Below are 18204 nucleotides of genomic sequence, written 5' to 3'. Positions count from 1 at the left end.
TCTGGCTTCAAAGATCTCAGGGATTAAATTCTGAGTGTCATGGATCTTCTGGAGACTGAGGCTCAATGTTCTCACTGCCGCTGCATGCTAGAAACTAGCTGGCCCCAGCTTCCATTGCAGTGTGTATGGGCATCTCAGTTCTGTGATCTAAGGATATTGACAAGGCACAGTATCTTCCCCCAGATGCCTGGTCTATCGGGAAGGCCCAGCTTTCCTTAATATACCTTACAGAACATCCCAAAGGATGCCTTCCTGGGGTCTCATTAGATTTGAAACTCATAAAGGCTGGGACTGCATCCCTAGCACAGTGCCTGGCACTCATAAGTCCTCCATCAACTCTTGGTTAATATCATAACACACACACAGACACACACACACACACAGACACAGACACAGACACACACACACACACAGACACAGACACACACACACACACACACACACACACACACACCCCCCAAAGTAAGCCAGGATATGTAATTGAGTAAGCCAGGATATGTAATAAGTAGATTATAATCAGGAAAGTGCTTTGAAAGGGCTACTATTTTATGTTTAAGCAAGTGAGCCATGTTCATTATAGAAATGCTAGAAAATTAGGGCAATAATTACACACTCACCCTCTGTACTCTCCCATAGCCACTATTACTATTTTGGTAAATAACCTTTCAATTCTTCTAAGCCATATGCAGGGTTTTTGCATTCCCTGACCCCAGAAGCCACCATACATATCAAATTTTGAGTGGCTATAGTAATCCGTTTCACAGCCTGAGCAACTGTGTATGGCAACCCTGGATATGTATATGTCTGTCAATATTTATTCTTTACAAAAATGACACCAAACTGCACATACCATTTGAAAAATTGTATTTCTTACTAAAAAATACTGTCAACATCTTTTGTGTTAATACAAATTTTATTTTATAATGTTTAAAATAAATTACTAGGCTGTGTTTTATTTTATTCTTTCCATTACCATGATGAACATTCTTTTTGGGCATTTGTCCGTTATGTTTTTGAGATAAATTATATATATATTTTAAGCAAGAGAATTGATGTTTAAGGCATTTGATACAAGCTGCCAAATTCTTCTCTAGGAAAGTTCCAGCAGTGTGTTGTTCCACCATTAATGCAGAAAAGAAAAGACCTAGGTAAATTTGATTAAAAAATGCTGGGAGGAGGAAAAGGAGAGAGTGTCATGAGGGTATTTGACCTGCTAGGAGTCTGTAGAGTGGGCTTCCTCTTTAAGAGGTTGAGAGAAAAACAGTCTGTTGGTGACTGTGCGGCCTCCTGGTCTGTTGTAATAAAGCCACAGCATCCCAACTTCTACCTTCGACTCTGCTCTGAATCTCTATTTGACTTTGAGCAAGTCATTTCCCTCTCTGCAGCCAAGTTTCTCTTCCTGCAAACTTGCAAGATTGGGCTAAATCTAGAATGGCAAATAAGATCACCTCATGATTGATTGGTAGTGCCTGTCTTGGAGGTCTGTGTTGAGACTGTCAAGCTGTCTGAACTCAGCAGGAAAGAGTGCTGTGATAAATTAATAATGTCTGCCACAGGTGTGGGAAGTGGAATGGTGGTACTTTTGCCATGTATTTGTTATTCCAGGACTAGACACTTTTAGAGGCTCCTCAAGCTCTGAAAAGACAGAGAGTTTTTCCTGATGCTTTGTTCCTCACAGATGTCTAGATTTAGGGGAAAGCTTCATTGAGTGAGCCAAGTGCTCTCATCTTGGTCTATCTTATTCTGGGTGTATTACAATGGAGCTAAGAGGCAAATGACATCCAATTTCTGTTTCTCGACCTTAATCTGCATCTCATGACATCGTCTTCAGCCTGCAGCGAGAGGATTTGGGGATTTCCTACAATTTCAGTATTCCATTCAGTTTTTATCATTTTAAGGTTCATGCGTTTCTAATTGTTATGAATACCATGGCAAAATTAATAGTTCTATGGTTGGTTTATTACATTTAGTAAAATTATGTGCATGCAGTGTTTGCCAAGAGAAGATGCGGCAGGCTCCTTAATCATGTAAAGATGATAATTTAGTTGTTACACTTGTTGAAATGATGGGATTAATTTTTAAAAAGTTTGCAAACTGGAAGAGAAATGTAAAACATTAATTTAGTTAGACAAGCAAGCTGACAACTGACAAATCCTTTCAGCCATACCTGGGAACGGAGATGCTACGGACCCAGTGGGAAGGAGACTCATCAAGGAGGCATAGGCACTTTCAAGGAATTGGGAGCTTGATGATAGAGTGTGCTGTGTGACTTTTGGGGAGACACTTTCCCTCTCTGGGCCTTCACTTTTCTTCTATAAAACAGGACCAGATGAGTAGTTTTCAAGCCATGTTCTGCAGAGCCCTAGGGATTCAGAAAATGTCATGAGGGCTAAAAGAGAGGCAGGTGGGGTGAGGTTTCAGTGGAGGGGGCATCAGTTTTGGGGACCCACCAAGATTCCCTTTTTGGGTGCTTTCACCCTGATTTTACCTTAGGGAATCGCTCTTTCCTTGTCATTAGTCCATGTGGTTCTGGAGGGATTATTTCACCTCTGACTCCAGAGGGTGCCATAGGACTCAGGAGTGACCCATGAGATTAGTTCATTGCCCTGGTAACTGTGATTGGCTTGGAACAATCACATGACTCAAGCCTGGGCAATCAGAGCTGATGAACCTTTTCCCTAGCATCATTGCTGGAACTGTCTAGAATGAGACTCTTTCCTTTGGGGGTGGCTGAGCAAGGAGGATGGAAGGCTACAGCTTTGGAGGCCATCTAGGTCATGATTTGGGAAGAGAATGTCTGAGAATGAAGCCAGTGCAAAGGTGAGGAGAGCCAAGATACAAGGCAGATTCCCAATGTCATTGTTTCAACTCCTGAATCCAGCTCTACCTGATGTCTTGAGCTTTCCTGTTATATGAGCCCATAAATTCCTTTTTTTTTTTTGGCTTCAGCAACTTCCAGTTGAATTTCTGTAACTTTTGATGCAAAGAATATCATCTCTTGCAGTTCTCTCATTGCAGTTCAAATGGATCCAATCTACATTTATCCATTTTATACTTTGGAATTCCATTTCAAAATTTTGTTTGAACACAGGATTCTGTCACTAAAAAGTAGGACTAGGACTAGATGATTTCCAAGGGGCTTGCTTTGCCGTGATATTTAGGTAATGACATAGGTGCGTGTGTGTGTGTGTGTGTGTGTGTGTGTGTGCATGTGTCCACAGTTGTATGAATTAGGTGCTGACACACACAGAGCAGGGAGGACTGACTCCAGGTCAGTTTTACTAAGAAGGACCATTTGAAGTGCATCCTGAAGGATTAATAGGAGTTTTCCAGAGAGAAAGAGAAAGTGAATGGGATTCCAGGCAGAGGGAACGCCATGTGCAGATGGCCTCAACGTGGAAAGACTGGAAGGCATTTGGGGAAGACTGGATTGTCTGGTGTGGCTAAAGTAGGCAGCCTGTGGGTTGTGAGAAGGTGGAGGCTTGAGGAAAGGACATGGAAAAGCAGAGGCCCACTGTGAAGAGCCTTGAATGTCAGAGCGAGGAGTTGGATTATAGCTGGCAGCCACTGGGCAGCCATGATAAATTCTTGAGCAAGAGATGAGCAGGGCCCATGGAGGGCTGTTTGCTGGGAATAGGAGAGACTATGAGAGGGAAATCAGTCTTTCTGGGTGGCTGTGCTTGAGACTTCTGGTTCTTCTGTATGAGGCAGGAGGTGAGGAGGATCAGACATTCGGCTCTGGAAGGATCCCAGCTCTCCACAGTCTGCATTCCAGAGCTGGCTAGGCCTCACCATTCTCAGCACTGGAATCTGAGCACTACATTGAGGAGGGGGCCTGGGAGGCCGCTTCGTGGAAATTAGGAGGATGGGGAAGGAATTCCTGACTCTGCTGGCTCCATTTAACTGGCTGTGATTTATGGGGATGTTGCAGTAGTTCCCAGGGGGAACCAATCCTTTCCCACCACAGTGGGGACTTTGAGTCTAAAGATATTATGAAAATTCCTATGAGTTCTGAGGGCCCTGTTTTCCTCCCTTGATGGCCCGTTTCCCCAAATCCACCATATGGGCTATGTTACATTATACTTCAGGGGCTTTTACTCATGCCATTCCATCTTCCGGATCACCCTTCTCAGATTTTTTCATGCCCCAGGGTAATAGTAACAATAATAGCCAGAGAACCAGCAGCAACAACTATGGCTGTGAACGTGTATTGCATGCCCACTCTGCACAGGTACAGTGCTAAATGTTTATTTACATGCATTTTCTCATTAAATTATCTCAGCAATCCTACAAAGTAGAGACTTTTATTATCTTCAGTTTACAGGGGAGGAGGTACAGAGAAATGAGGTCATCTGCCTAAGGAGTATAGCTGTGAAGAAGAGGAGGTGGGATTTGAACCTAGGGCTGTCTGGGAAGGAACAGGCCTTGGATTTGGGAAGGCCTGGCTGGAATCCATGGCCAGAAATGTGGTAAAGGAGAAGAGTAAGAAGGGAGAGATGAGACAGAGAGGTGAGAGGAGAGGATTTAGAGGAGGAAGAGAGAGAAATAGAGTTACATCTTGGCATCCTTGATTGAAAGAGTCTTAGAGGAAGAAACAGAACTTTTGTAAAATATCCACGAGGCTCTAGGTGAGAAGTAAAAGAAGAAGGTGCAGGCAGAAGAGGAAAGACAGGGAGTCTGTGTTAGGAGGAAGATGAGTGGGAAAGAGATGGGGGTGCAGCAAGCCGTGGCTCCTGGGCCCACAGTCTGAGGGGAGGTGGTGGCGGGGGAAAAGGTGCCTGATACTCAGGGCTTTCCCGGGAGAAGGGGAGTGGCCAGCCCTGGCTCTTTGGCTTTCTGTGCCTTCTGATCTATATTCTTAACCAAGGAGAGGGGTCCTAGGGTGACAAGTACACAGGTGTCTTTTCCATGCTCACTTTGACCAAAGTGCAGCTTTTAATGCTTGCAAGGCAGGGAAATTGGGTTGTGAGGGGAAAATGACTATATTTTAAAAAATATTAATTTGCAAGGCACCATGAGGGGTGTGGTCTGGATACCAGGCAGAGCCAATCATGGCTTCCTTTCAGCTCTGTTCACGAGTCACTTGTTCCTTTTTAAAATTTATTTATTATTTATTTTTTGAGACAGAGTCTCGCTCTGTTGCCCAGGCTGGAGTGCAGTGGCACCATCTCAGCTCACTGAAACCTCAGCTTCCAGGTTCAAGTGATTCTCCTGCCTCAGCCTCCTGAGTAGCTTAGACTACAGGTGAACACCACCATGGCTGGCTAATTTTTGTATTTTTTATAGAGATGGAGTTTTGTCATGTTGGCGGGGCTGGCTTCAAAATCCTGACCTCAAGTGATCCACCCACCTCAGCCTCCCAAAGTGCTGGGATTAGAGGGATGAGCCACCGTACCCAGCACGGAGCCCTCCCAGCTGCCCCTGAACTTTGTGGGTCCCTGTCTCTGGGTGCAGCTTGGGATCTGAGAGTTTGACTGTCACTGATGCCTCCAGGTAACCTCTGCAGCATTTGGCTCTAGACCCAGCTTGACCAGTGGGGCTGTGGAAGCTGCAAGCTACAGATAAGATGGGAGAGGAGGATAAGGAAGAATGGCATGCAATTCAAAGGAACAGCAAATGGAATTACATTCATGAAGGACACAGGCAAAAATAATAATGATAACGAGCAGGCATTCTCTGAACGCTGTGCCTGTGGCAGGCCTTATGTTGAGTGTGTTTCGTGGATTATCTTACTGAATCCAGACAGCAGTCCTTGGAGGCAGGTACATTTATAATCCCCATTTTACAGATGGGGAAACTGAGGTTTAGGGAGATGAAGAGAAGGGCCTGGGATTCTGGCATCACTTACACATCACCCTATGCTGTGCAGGATCCACCTCTGTGATGGGTTCAGGAGCACACAGAGGCAGGGGCATGGCTAGTGTGACTCCTTGGGCCATCTATCCTGTCCACAGACTCTAGGCAGCATAGAACCAGAGCTGATTGGGCCATCCAGTAACATGTCCCCCTTCCCTTGCCTGAGAGATACATAGGTTCTAGGGAATTGGGATTGGTTAAGCCAGCCAGGCGGTTCCTCTCCCCAAGGTGGGGCTTTCCTTCCAGATCTTGGCTAGTTTCCTTGGCAGCAACAACAGCAGAGGACAGGGACTGTGCTCCTACTCTGGGCCTTTGCAGAGCCAGGCCCTTGCCTCGTTATCTCATTGAATACCACAACATCCCAAGGAGGTATGATCAATATTCCCGTTTTGCAGAACAGAGACTAAGGCACAGAGAGGTTGAGTGAACTGCCCAAAGACACTCAGCAGCAGGCAACAGGGCTGAAAGATAAACACAGGGCCCTTCCTCCCTCCAGTCCCTCCCTTCATCTGTTCTGAGGCCAGCATGGCAGGAGAACTGGAAGTGGTTCACCCACCTTCGTCCAGCCTCTTAGGGACATGCTGAGCAGGGCTGTTGTCTCAGGCCTGACATGAACCATGACAGGAGCCACCACTTGAGGCTGCACTTACGTAACATGGTTCCCCCCAGCCTGGCCCAAGTGAAAGGTTGCGATTTATGCTGAAACAAGCCACCATGTATGTTTAATCCTGAGGCTGTGGTGACCACAGCATTGGCCTGATTTGTGTAGCTGTTTTTTTTTTAATAGGAAAATCACTACCTGATAGTATTCTGGTCTTCCTGGTATTGACAAGTGTTGGGCCATAAGCTTGAGAAGCTTTGAGAGAAAACGAGAATTTTGTTTTGTGGCTTCTGTCTGTGGGTTGTGGCTGAGGCTGCCTGGGGATGGCAGGAGATGCACACGCAGGGGGTCCCACACCCTTCTGGAAATGCCTGCACCTGTATATGGTGCATGTATATGAACATGTACTTGGTAGTACATGTTCATGCCTACACATGCATGTGCACATGCTTTTGGCATGCCCACATGTATTCACACATGCACATATGTGGAGGAGGGACTGTACACAGTTACACATATGTTCATGCTTATACCCAGCCACAGGCCATGTGCATACTTGTACACGTATGTGTACATGCTGCAGTCATGCCCACATGTATCCACATGTGCACACACAAAGCCATACATATGTGCTCAGGGATGCACCCAGTCACACCCATGAGTGACTAGGCATATACCTAGCCTTAGTGCATGGGCACATTTGCACCAACACATGCAAGCACACCCAGTAGAGACACATGCCTATGCATACACATGCGTGCCAAACTGCCAAACACACTGTACCCTCCTACATCCACACTGTAGGCATGCCCACACACTTGTGGATGCTCATGCGTGCACATACACATATGCCTGTCTGATGTGTGTGCACACTCATGCACACCCCACACACACTAGCCCTTTTGCTTCTCCACAACTGGCCTGCAGGTGTGAGGGGGGCCTGAGTGAGGAGATACATGGACCTGGGTTCAAATCTCAGCTCTGCCGTTCCCTAGCTGTTTGGCTTTTGGTAGATATTTTGATTCTCTGGGCCTTGGTTTTCCCACCTGTCCAAAGGGTGTCATGAGAACCATCATCTCTCAGAGTGGCTGTGTGTTTAGGGAAGGCAATGTCGATAAATAACTTGGCACAAAGTGAGACTTAGGAAATGGTGGCTCTTAGAACCAATGACCAGATCACCAGGAGCCACGATGCTGAAAGGTGTCACTACTTCTCAGCTTTGCTGTTCAGGCCTTTTCTGATCAGGCAGCTGCTGTTTCCTCTACATCCCCGGGAACGGCCCATGCTCCAGTTATCTGGAACTATTTATGTTCCAGTATGCCTTTCAGGCCTCCAAGATTTTAACCGTGTTGTCCTCACTGCCTGGAATGAGCTTCCCCACCATTTCTCAAGAAAACTCCTACTCTTTCTAGAAAATCCAGTCTAGGAGTCACCTTCTCAAGGAGGTCCTTCATGATCATCCTTCAACCCCAAGGCCCACCTACAGGCCCTGCCACATCTATTTGTTTGCCAGTCTCTCTCCATTAATCTTCAGTGGCTTGTGTGTAGTAATTACTCACTCCATCACACCCTTTAATAAGAGATTAGCCAACGAACCGGCCAGCAGAACCCAGCAAGTTGAAATCTCAAGCCTTCTATTCTCAGGATGGTGCTCTTTTCCTGTCACCAAATTATAGGATGAGTGATAACTGTAAAGGCTGACACCAGCTGCTTCCTGCTGAACCCTGTGCTAAACAGTGCCGTCACCATCTCATTAAATGCCCCCACTGATACTGTGAGGTAGGAACTCTTATTATCCTGTTTTGCAGATAAGCAAGACAAGGCATGGAGAGGTGAAGTGGAGGGCCCAGGGTCTCCCAAAGGTGAGGAGCTGTGCCTGATACCTGCTTGACTCCAATGTTTGAGTCTCAGTTGTATCCCATGGCCAATGAATAGACTGACTTGATGATAAATGGCTGGTGGAATGACCGACTGAGTAAGTGACAGGTGGAATGAATGAATGCATTAAGCAAAGAACAGAAGATGCAGAAACTCACACCTGGGTTGCTCCACAACAAGTCCCCTCAATGCCACCAACCCCAAGACAGCTGCTGTAGTCCCCTCTCCAGCCATGTGGCTCTAGGGGCCCCAGGCAGCCTTGGTTTCCTGGTGAGCCCGATTCATCCCTTGACTCACAGCTCCTTTTGCTTGTCTAGATGCTGCTGAATTCTGGGTCAGAGCTACCTGTTGGACGTGGATGCTGGGTCCTCAGCCCTGGCAGGCACTCTTGCCTGGGGTTGCCAGGACTCCAGCAAGCAGGGAATGACCAGGTATCACCCCAGGGCCCAGTCCTCCTGCAGCTGATGAGCAGAAATTTGTCCACAGTGAGTTAAGACCCTCTTGGCCACTGCTTGTGTGTTGCTCCCACTCTGAGGCTCAGGACAGCTGGGGCAATGAGACAAAAGTAGGACAATGGCAGCTCCTGCCTGTGGACGGACGCCGGGCATAATTCACATGGGAAAGGTGTCAGGAGCGTATTTTGACTACAGCGTCATAAGCTCTGGGATTCGGGTCTGCAAGTGCCATCCTGACAGATAAATTGGTCAGAATTCAACTGTCTGTGACAAAAGGGCTGATCTCCCCAACTGCTTTCCTCCTGGGACCTTGTGGCTCACAGGAGGGAGAACTGGAAGTCCTCTGGCTTGCAATCGCCCAGCTTCTGAGAGGTCCAGCCCCTGGGCAGACCCGGCAAGGGGGCTGGCTGTCTGCCCTGGTGCCTCCCCCAGCTCTGGATGCCCTTGCCAGCACATAGCTCAAGGCCGGTGCAGGCCTTCCTGGTGTGTGCACAAAAGACGGGAGAGCAGGTGGACAAATGGGGTTGTACCGAGAGGCTGTGACACTTGGGGACCTGGATGCTGTCTTGTTGTGTGCCCTTGGAACCTCTTTTTCCTCTCTGGGCCTCAGTCTTTCTTGTTTTAAAATGTGGAAGTTCATTACTTCTCTTTTTCCTTCCCTTCTTCCTTTTCGCTCTCCCATCCTTCCCTCCCTCTTCCTTTCCTTTTTCTGTCTCTCTTCCTCCCCCCCTCCTCTTCCCTCTACCTATAGACTTTCATGAAAGCTCCTAAGTGTTATATACTATGCTGGGTGCTAAGAGTTAGGTAAGTCTTACAAAGGTCCTAGCCCTCAAGGCAAATTTTCCTTCATTCACACATTTATTCATTCAACAAATATTAACTCAGCCCTGACCTTGTGCCTGGCTCTGGTAAACAGCAGGGCACTGGGAAGACAGGGCCCTTACCCCCCTGGAGCTCACAGTTCAGTGGGAGACATTAATCAAGTCAATCTACCAATGAAGTCATGATTATTAATTGTGTTGAAGAGCTATAAAGTGAAAAAATAAGAAGTCTGGGATACAGAAAAGCAGGGAGTCCTATCTGGAGAGGGAAGTCTTGCAGAGGAGGGTATATACATATTTTTTGAGACGGAGTTTCACTCTTGTTGCCCAGGCTGGAGTGCAATGGCACGATCTCGGCTTACCACAACCTCTGCCTCCTGGGTTCAAGCGATTCTCCTGCCTCAGCCTCCCGAGTAGCTGGGATTACAGGTGTGTACCACCATGTCCAGCTAATTTTGTATTTTTAGTAGAGATGGGGTTTCTCCATTTTGGTCAGGTGGGTCTCGAACTCCCGACCTCAGGTGATCCACCCGCCTCGGCCTCCCAAAGTGCTGGGATTACAGGCATGAGCCACTGTGCCTGGCCGAGGGTACATTTAAGTTGAATGGAGGTGGGCAAATTGGGGTGAGGAGCATCCCAGTAGAAGATGGGTCATGCCAAGGTCCGTGGTGGGATGGTCAAGATTCCAAAGGGGCGTCATGGTGATTCCAGAATTTCCAGGGGTGAGAGGGGCTCATTGTTTACCTCCTGGGCCACCTCAGTCTGGTCTGGATCTTGGCCCACCTGAGATTTTACACTTTAGCCATCAGGGCTTCAGTTTTTGCATCTGTACAATGGGTGCACTTCTATTTGGGTGGTCCCTTTCACCTCTATTATTCTTTAGTTGCTGAGTAGAGCTAAAAGTTTCCTGGCACGTTTGACTTAAAGAGTCAGCAGAAAGAGGAGTTTTGACCCAGGTCTCGGCATCACACAAGCCCTAGTCTGAATTCTGGCTCTGCTGCTCTAGGGCTGGTTGACCAAGCTACTTTACCCCTCCAAGTCTCAGTTCCTCTGGTCCATGAAAGGGTACAGTTTACTAAATGTGAAAGGTCATCCTGAAGGTTGAACCAAAGGACACAGCATTTGCCAAGGGGTGGTCTGAATTTCATCAGCAGAAGGAGCAAGACATGAGCAAACTTTCCACTTTCATGTATTTAGTCTAGTGTATATTGGACACAAATAGAATGAGCACATTCTACCAGTACTTTCATGGATGTTCTTGCCTCAGATGACACCGAGATTAAAAAAGTGTCCCCGAAAGTTAAAAAAATGATGGACAAATAGTGGAGGAAGGATTTATTTGAAGGGGCAGAAATGGTGAGAGTGGATGAATGGCCAAAGTGTGTCAGGTTCCAAGGGAGATCACGTGAAGTACTTAGCATCATGCTAAGGGCTCACCATGGCCTCCAGGATGGGTGGCTACAATACAATGATGATGATGATGATGGTGATATTGATGATGATGATGCTGATGATGATGGCGATGATGATGATGATGATGCTGATAATGATGGTGATGGTGATGATGATAGTGATGATGATGCTGATAATGACGGTGATGGTGATGATGATGGTGATGGTGATGATGGTGATGGTGATGATAATAGTGATGGTGATGATGATGGTGATGGTGCTGGTGAGGAGGAGAGGAGAATGAGGGTGATGATGATGGTAATGATGAGGAGGATGATGATAATGGTGAGGATGATGGTGATGGTGATGATGATGATGGTGCTGGTGACTTTTTGTTGTTGAGGAGACACCTCCTGTGTTATTGAGAAATGTGAATTCTTTTGATTAAATTACTATGCAGCCTCAGGCAAAGTCCTCCCCCTTTCTGGGCTTGGACCACTCACCCACTTGGAGATGTTAGTGGACTACAACATCCTTTTATCTCCTATGGCTCCTAGGCCTGCCTGTTTTGCTGAGGTTCTGAATGGTAAGGCTGTGTTGAGGCAACCTCTGTCATCAAACCCTGGGGGAAACTTCTGGTGTAAATACCCAGGCAGAGCCCCAAAATATGAACATTTGGTTAAAACCTGGCAGGGCCCAGCCACTGCCTCCCAGAGGTGAGATGGACATAATAGTTCTTTTGCTAGACCCGGTGATTTATGTACCTGCCCTGGAGGCTGTGATGTTTGCACTTGTTTGACGTAGGAAGCAGGGGGGCCAAGAAGGTATCAGGAAGAAGGTGTTTAATGATAATGATATTGGGTAAATATTAGGTGAGCAGTGGCGATGACCATAGGCTGGAAGCTGGGCCGAGGGTGTCTCTCCAGCTGGAAAGCCTGAGAGGTCTTGACTGTATCAGGGCCCTGTGACAGCTGCTCCAATCCATATCCCTCACTCCAGAGTGTGCGTCTGAGCAACGAACTCACCTGAAAGGGAGATACTAATCCTCAAACTGCAGTACCTGAATCCAATTCACATCTTGTTTTTCCTCTCCAAGAGCAGCCTGGAATAGGGAGGAGAGGGCCGGGCCTCAGATCAGTCTTGGATTCAAATCCTGCCTCGTTAACTATGTGATTTTGGGTGTTATATTTTGCCACTCAACCTCAGTATCTTTCTCTGTAAACTGGAATGAATCAATGCAGCTAAGATTCCTGAAGAAGAGCCAAAATTGGATGGAGGTGATTGTGCTTGGTACAAATATTGGGTAGCAGAGCAGAGCAGAGAAACCCAAGGACACTGTGAGGATGAAGCCCACCTCATGCCTGGCATGCAGTAGGCACCCATCAGTGTCAGCTCATGCTTAGTCTTCAGGCTTGAGAAACATCTCTCAGGGAACCTGAAAAAGAGGCCATGATGTATATAGCAGCAAGAAGGGGCATCCCTGGCAGAGGGAACAGCACATGTGAAGGCCCGGAAGTGGGATGGAATCTGGGTTTGGTTAGGGAACCATGACACGTTCTGGGTGACAAGAAGCAGGGTCAGTATTGCATGTAGTTAGGCCAGGGAGAACGAAGAAAGGGTGTGGGGTAGCACATGGGGAGGTACAATCAGATTAGGGTTTTCTTTTTCTTAAATATTTATTTTGTTTAATTCCTTTATACACTAGTCATGTGCTATGGGGTTGAATGTGTCCCCCAAAATTCGTGTGTTAAAAACTTACTCCTCAATGTAACAGTGTTGAGAGGTGGGACCTTTAAGAGGTGATTAGGTCATAAGGGCTCTCTTCTCATGAGTAGATTAATATCACTGTCATGGGGAATGGCTTCATTATGGTGAGAGTGGATTTGTTATAAAAGTAAGTCTGGCTCTTGCTGTCTCTCTCTTGCACATACTTTTTTGCTCTTCTGCCTTTCGCCAGGGGGTGATGCAACAAGAAGGCCCTCCAGATGTAGCTCCTTGATCTTGGACTTTCCAGTCCCCAGAACCATGAGCCAAATGCATTTCTTTTCTTTATAAATTACCTAGTCTCTGGTATTCTGTTATAGCAATACAAACGAACTAAGACACCAAATATGTAATTTTATATACCTGCATAAGTGTCATGTCACTTATGTGTTTCTTTAGTGCTGACAGTTTTGCTTCCTTTTTTTCTTTCTCCTTGGCTTCCTCCACTGCTTCCTCCCATTGCAGACCACCCCCCGAGCCAGGTCACCCAAGTTAACTACCTAGTCTGAATTCTCCCATAATTTTCATAATTCTCTCCATACTCATGTCATCACATATGTGAAGCATTGCGATTGATGTTCCTTTCACAACGGAATCACATTGCACACACTTTCTCCATAGTGCTTTTTCCATGCCAGACATCTCCTGGTAATATCTTGAGCTGATTGGTACAACTCCATTCCCTCCTGTCCTTGGCTGCGTAATACTCCATGGCTTGGGTGTACCCTGATGCGTTCACCATTCCCTGACTGAGGCTTTGCTTTTCCTTTGTTTTTGCTGCTATGAATGATACTGCAGGAAACATTCTTGAGCACGTGCTTTAAGTGCCGTGTGTTTGTTTCTGTGGGAGAGATCCCCAGGAGGGGGATTGCTAGGGCATATGGTAGATTTTACATTTTCAGAGATGTAGCAAGATTGCTTTTCTAAAAGGCTGTAAAGATGTAAAACACTTTACATCTCCAGCAGCGATGATCGAGAGGGTATTTTCTTCCCAGTCTAGTGGGGGTCATTGTTTCCAGGCTAATGGGAACCAGAGATTTGGGTTTTCAAAGGCTCTCTCTGCCTCCAGAGTGGGGAATGAGTTAGAAGGTGAGATGCATTTATTCAGTTGATTATTCAATTGATATCTGCGTTGTGAATTCTACAAGATCAGAGTCTGGTCTATCTAGTCCACTCCTATATCCTCCAGTACCTGACACAAGGTCTGGCACAGAGAAGGTGCTCAATGAATATTGGTGGAAAGGAAGAAGAAATGGATAGATGGGTGTGTGGGTGGGTGAATGGGTGAGGGATAGGTTGGTGGGAGGAAGGGTGGGTTGATGGGAGAATGGGTGGCTGGATGGGTGGAAGAATGGAGGGATGGATAAATTCTGAGAGTGAGCCATGATTTCTGAGGACTTCCATCTTTGTCCAGTCCTGGGTGTGAACAAATCCAAAATTAGTAAACTATCTGCTCCTCCTTTCATACTAAGGAAATGTAGCAGGACAGGTAGTTGGCAGAATGCCGGGAAAAATATGTCCCTGAAAGGAGAATTAATGAGCAGTTGTGAAGATTACAGAGTGAGTTGGTTTACCTTGCCCTGCTGGAGCTGGCTGAAGACTCTTAGGGTGCAGCAACAGGCAGCCACATCCACGACACCCCCCTGCCCAAATGCACGCCATGGTAGAGAGAGGGCTGTCGAAGGTTGAAGACAAGGCTCCCTTTGGAGGGCCCAATTTGTGATGAGAGGCTGGAGAGATGCCACTTCTCAAGATCTGATAAGAGTAACCAACACTGGCGGGGCATGGTGGCTCACGCCTGTAATCCCAGCACTTTGGGAAGCCGAGGCGGGCAGATCACCTGAGGTCAAGAGTTCGAGACCAGCCTGGCCAACATGGTGAAACCCTGTCCCTACTAAAAATACAAAAATTAGCCAGGTGTGGCAGTGCATGCCTGTAATCCCAGCTACTTGGGAAGCTGAGGCAGGAGAATCGCTTGAACTCGAGAGGCAGAGGTTGCCGTGAGCAAGATTGCGCCATTGCACTCCAGCCTGGCGACAGAGTGAGACTCTGCCTGAAAAAAAGAAAAAAGTAACCAACATTTATTGGGCACTTACTGTGTGAAAGGGGCTGTGACATACATCTCATTGTGTCCGTAACAACCGCTCGAGCAGCTACTCCTATTATTGGCATTTTGTAGGTGAGTAAAAGGGGCTCAGACAGGCTTGTTTACTCATCAGATTACACAGCAAGGAAGTGAGCAGTTGACTAAGCTTCAGTCACAACTTTAATCCACTGCTCTTTGTTGCGTCTCTAATGCTGCCCAGTGGCATCCTACCTATGCAGGAGGGAGCTCAAACTTTCCCCTTCACATTCTGGCCTCAGCCTACCTACTTGGCAGCCCCAAGTGATCTTCGCCAAAGGGCCAGGGTGCTTTCAGCTCTTCCTGCCTCCTCTGCCCTCTGGAGGTCTATGGTGGGGAGGAGGGGAGGGAAGTGTGTCATGAAGAGGGGAGACCCATCTTCTAGTTCTGCCTCTGCTACTTCCTGGGCCTCAGCATCCTCATCTGCAAACTGGGTTTATATCTGCCCTTGAAGGATGCTGTGAGGAATCACAAGGTTGCTGTATTCTTGGGAGAGAGATTATTATCCCTGACCCTGCAGGATCTTTCTTGCTCTCCTTGTAGGGTCGTGCATCTGGCTTCATGAAGCCTTTGCGATCATCTCTAGGATGGCCCCCACAGGGCATAACAAGAGACCCTGATTTCCCACTTTATTCCCAGCCTTTATTCCCAGTGTGTGGTCCTGGACCACACACTCAGCCCTCCTCGCCTCCGCCTGCTTCCATTGTTCTTTCCTTTCACCTGGTCCTTGTCTTACCTTGGAATTGACACCTAGGCATCCCTTCTTCTAAGTGCCTTTGTCTGCCCTGGATAAATTACTCTTTCTTGAACCAGTCCAGCCTAGACACTTTAGCTCAAACACTTAAGGAGGAATGCTCTCTGTATGTTCACCCCAATCTCATTCATTCATTTAATCACTCAATAAATATGCATTGAGAATCTATTATACCATGAGCCAGGCGCTGTTCTAGGAAGTAGGAAAATAACAGTAAAAACACTCATCCAATTCTCATGGTATTTGTATTTTTCAATGAAGGCATAGGCAAATAGAAAAAAATTATAAATGGGACTTGGGAATTTTTCAGGCTTTGTTCAGTGTGGTCCAAGGGGTGGAGGAATGAGTGGAAAGACGATCAAGCTCAATGGAAAGACAGCACATTACTCTGTACCTAAAATGGGGAATGAGCTCCCTGTCTTTGGAAGTGTGTAAGCAGATCCTAGACAACTCCTTGACAGGGCTCCTGGCATCAGTGATGGGGTTGGCCTGGGAGACTTTTAAAGCCCCTCCCAGCTCCAGGTGTCCGTGACTATGGGCTGGACGCTCTCCAGGCTCCCCTGCTATGGAATTGCCCAAAGCCTGATGGCTATGAGCCCGTTTGCACTCAGGCTTCCTCACTCCCAGCTCACATCACACTGACTTCTGGCTCCTCAAACCTGTCTGGTTTTGCAGGGCACCCCTGGATCCTGGGCTGGCTGGGAGGGGACCTTCCCCCACTGCCTCCTCCTGGGCCCCTCCTGTTTATGAGGCTGTTGTCCAGGGTTGCTGGAGCGACGCTGGATCCACGCCCCACTCGGAGCCCACTGACTTTTGGGCTTTTTCGTGGCTTTTGAACATAGCAGCTGCTCCTGTCTCCTGTCTGAGTGGGTCTCTTGGATGAAAACCCATCGATGAGGGTGTTTCCAAGCACCCTGGGCTCACAAGAGCTCCTGGTTTTTCCTTCTGGCTCCAGCCGTGAGACCTTATTCCCAGCCATGTAGGGTGGAGTTCAAACCCAGGCTCTGTGGCTGGGCTGTATGAATTCAAATCCTGCCCAATCCTTAATCCTCCCTATGGACGTGCTTAGCTAAAGTATCTAGACCCTCCCTGTGTCTATCGCAATGATGACAAGGCTTAGTCTCTCCTGGGGAACCTGGACAGGCTTGGGTGGTGAGGAAACCCTCTTGGGATGAGGGAACAGACCCTAGAGTGCCACCCCGACATTCCCACCCTAGTGGATTTCTGTTTGACTCCAAGCTGAAGGCTGGGTGTCTGTGATGACCGATGGGCCTGCTTGTTTCCCGAAACTCCCTTGACATTCCCGTCATTTCACTCCCATCTCTCACCTGCCCTTAGGCCTGGAGTGGGGCTTGTGTCCAGGATGCTCTGTCTTTCTGAAGTCCCTGTCCCTCCTGGACCTTGTGGAACCCAGAGTCCCTTCCACCCTGCCATTGGAGGGCCAGACACCACTGGCTCAGCAGATGGGGGACCTGAATGCTACTCTACTTTATTAAACTCCACTGTTTAGCTTTCGGCAGGTCACAGCTCCTTTCTGGGCCTTGGTTTCCGGTCCAATGTTTGGGTTAGGTCAGGTCAGTGATTTTAGACTTTATCCTCCCTCCCCCACACACCCTGCTTTTTTAATTTGCGGCAACATCTTTCCTTTGAATAAAATCTTAGGTGAAACAGCGTGAACAAGAGGGGGACAGACCAAGACACAGGTGGGGATCTAGAAAATTCTCCCTTGGAGACAAAGGCAGCATTAGGGACTGGCAAAGAAAGAGGCTGAACAGTTAAAATCACCTGCTGGGCCCCTTGCTCTGTCAAAACATGTCTGTCCTATGTCCCATTCTCTCATGTTCTTGTCCTCTGTTTAGAACCAATTGTGTATAGACGGTCCCTGGCTGAACCTATACATTTTTGGCTTTAAGATGGCTCAGGGCTGGGTGTGATGGCTCATGCCTGTAATCCCAGAACTTATGGGAGGGGGAGGTGGGAGGATTGCTTGAGCCCAGGAATTTACAATCAGCCTGGGCAACATAGTGAGACCCTGTCTCTTCCAAAAAATTAAAACAAAAATTAGCCAGTCATGCTGGTCCGCACCTGTAGTCCCAGCTACTCGGGAGGCGGAGGTGGGAGGATCGCTTTAGTCCAGTAGTTTGAGGGTTCAGTGAGTTGTGACTGCACCACTGCACTCAGGCCTGGGCAACAGAGCAAGATCCTGTCTCAATAAATAAATACATAAATAGAATAAAGATGGTTTGAAAGTGATACGTATTCAGTAGAAACTGTACCTTGGATACCCATACGATCATTCTGGTTTTCACTTTCAGTACGGTGTTCAATAAGTTACATGAGACATTCAACACTTTACTATGAAGTAGACTTTGTGTTAGATGATTTGGCCCAACTGCAGGCTAACGTAAGTGTTCTGAGCATGCTGGAGGTATGCTAGGCCAAGCTGTACTGTTTGGTAGGTTAGGTATATTAAATGCATTTTCAACTTACAATATTTTCAATTTACCGTGGGTTTATTCGGACACAGCCCCAGTGTAAATCAAGGAGCTTTTGTAATTGGT

General features: G+C 47.3%; 1 long non-coding RNA gene across 1 annotated transcript; it reads right to left on the bottom strand.

Annotated features, from left to right (window-relative positions):
• Window positions 1–998: 998 nt before the first annotated feature.
• On the bottom strand, window positions 999–10286 carry LOC129052723 (uncharacterized). The gene is made up of 3 exons (XR_008517865.2): window positions 9974–10286; window positions 2191–2362; window positions 999–2094 (listed from the first exon to the last, which is right to left on the bottom strand). It is a non-coding gene; the product is annotated as an uncharacterized LOC129052723 (long non-coding RNA).
• Window positions 10287–18204: the final 7918 nt, after the last annotated feature.

This window comes from Pongo abelii, chromosome 23, assembly GCF_028885655.2.
Source record: "Pongo abelii isolate AG06213 chromosome 23, NHGRI_mPonAbe1-v2.0_pri, whole genome shotgun sequence".
NCBI lineage: Eukaryota > Metazoa > Chordata > Mammalia > Primates > Hominidae > Pongo > Pongo abelii.
This window is presented reverse-complemented; position numbering and strand designations above follow the sequence as displayed.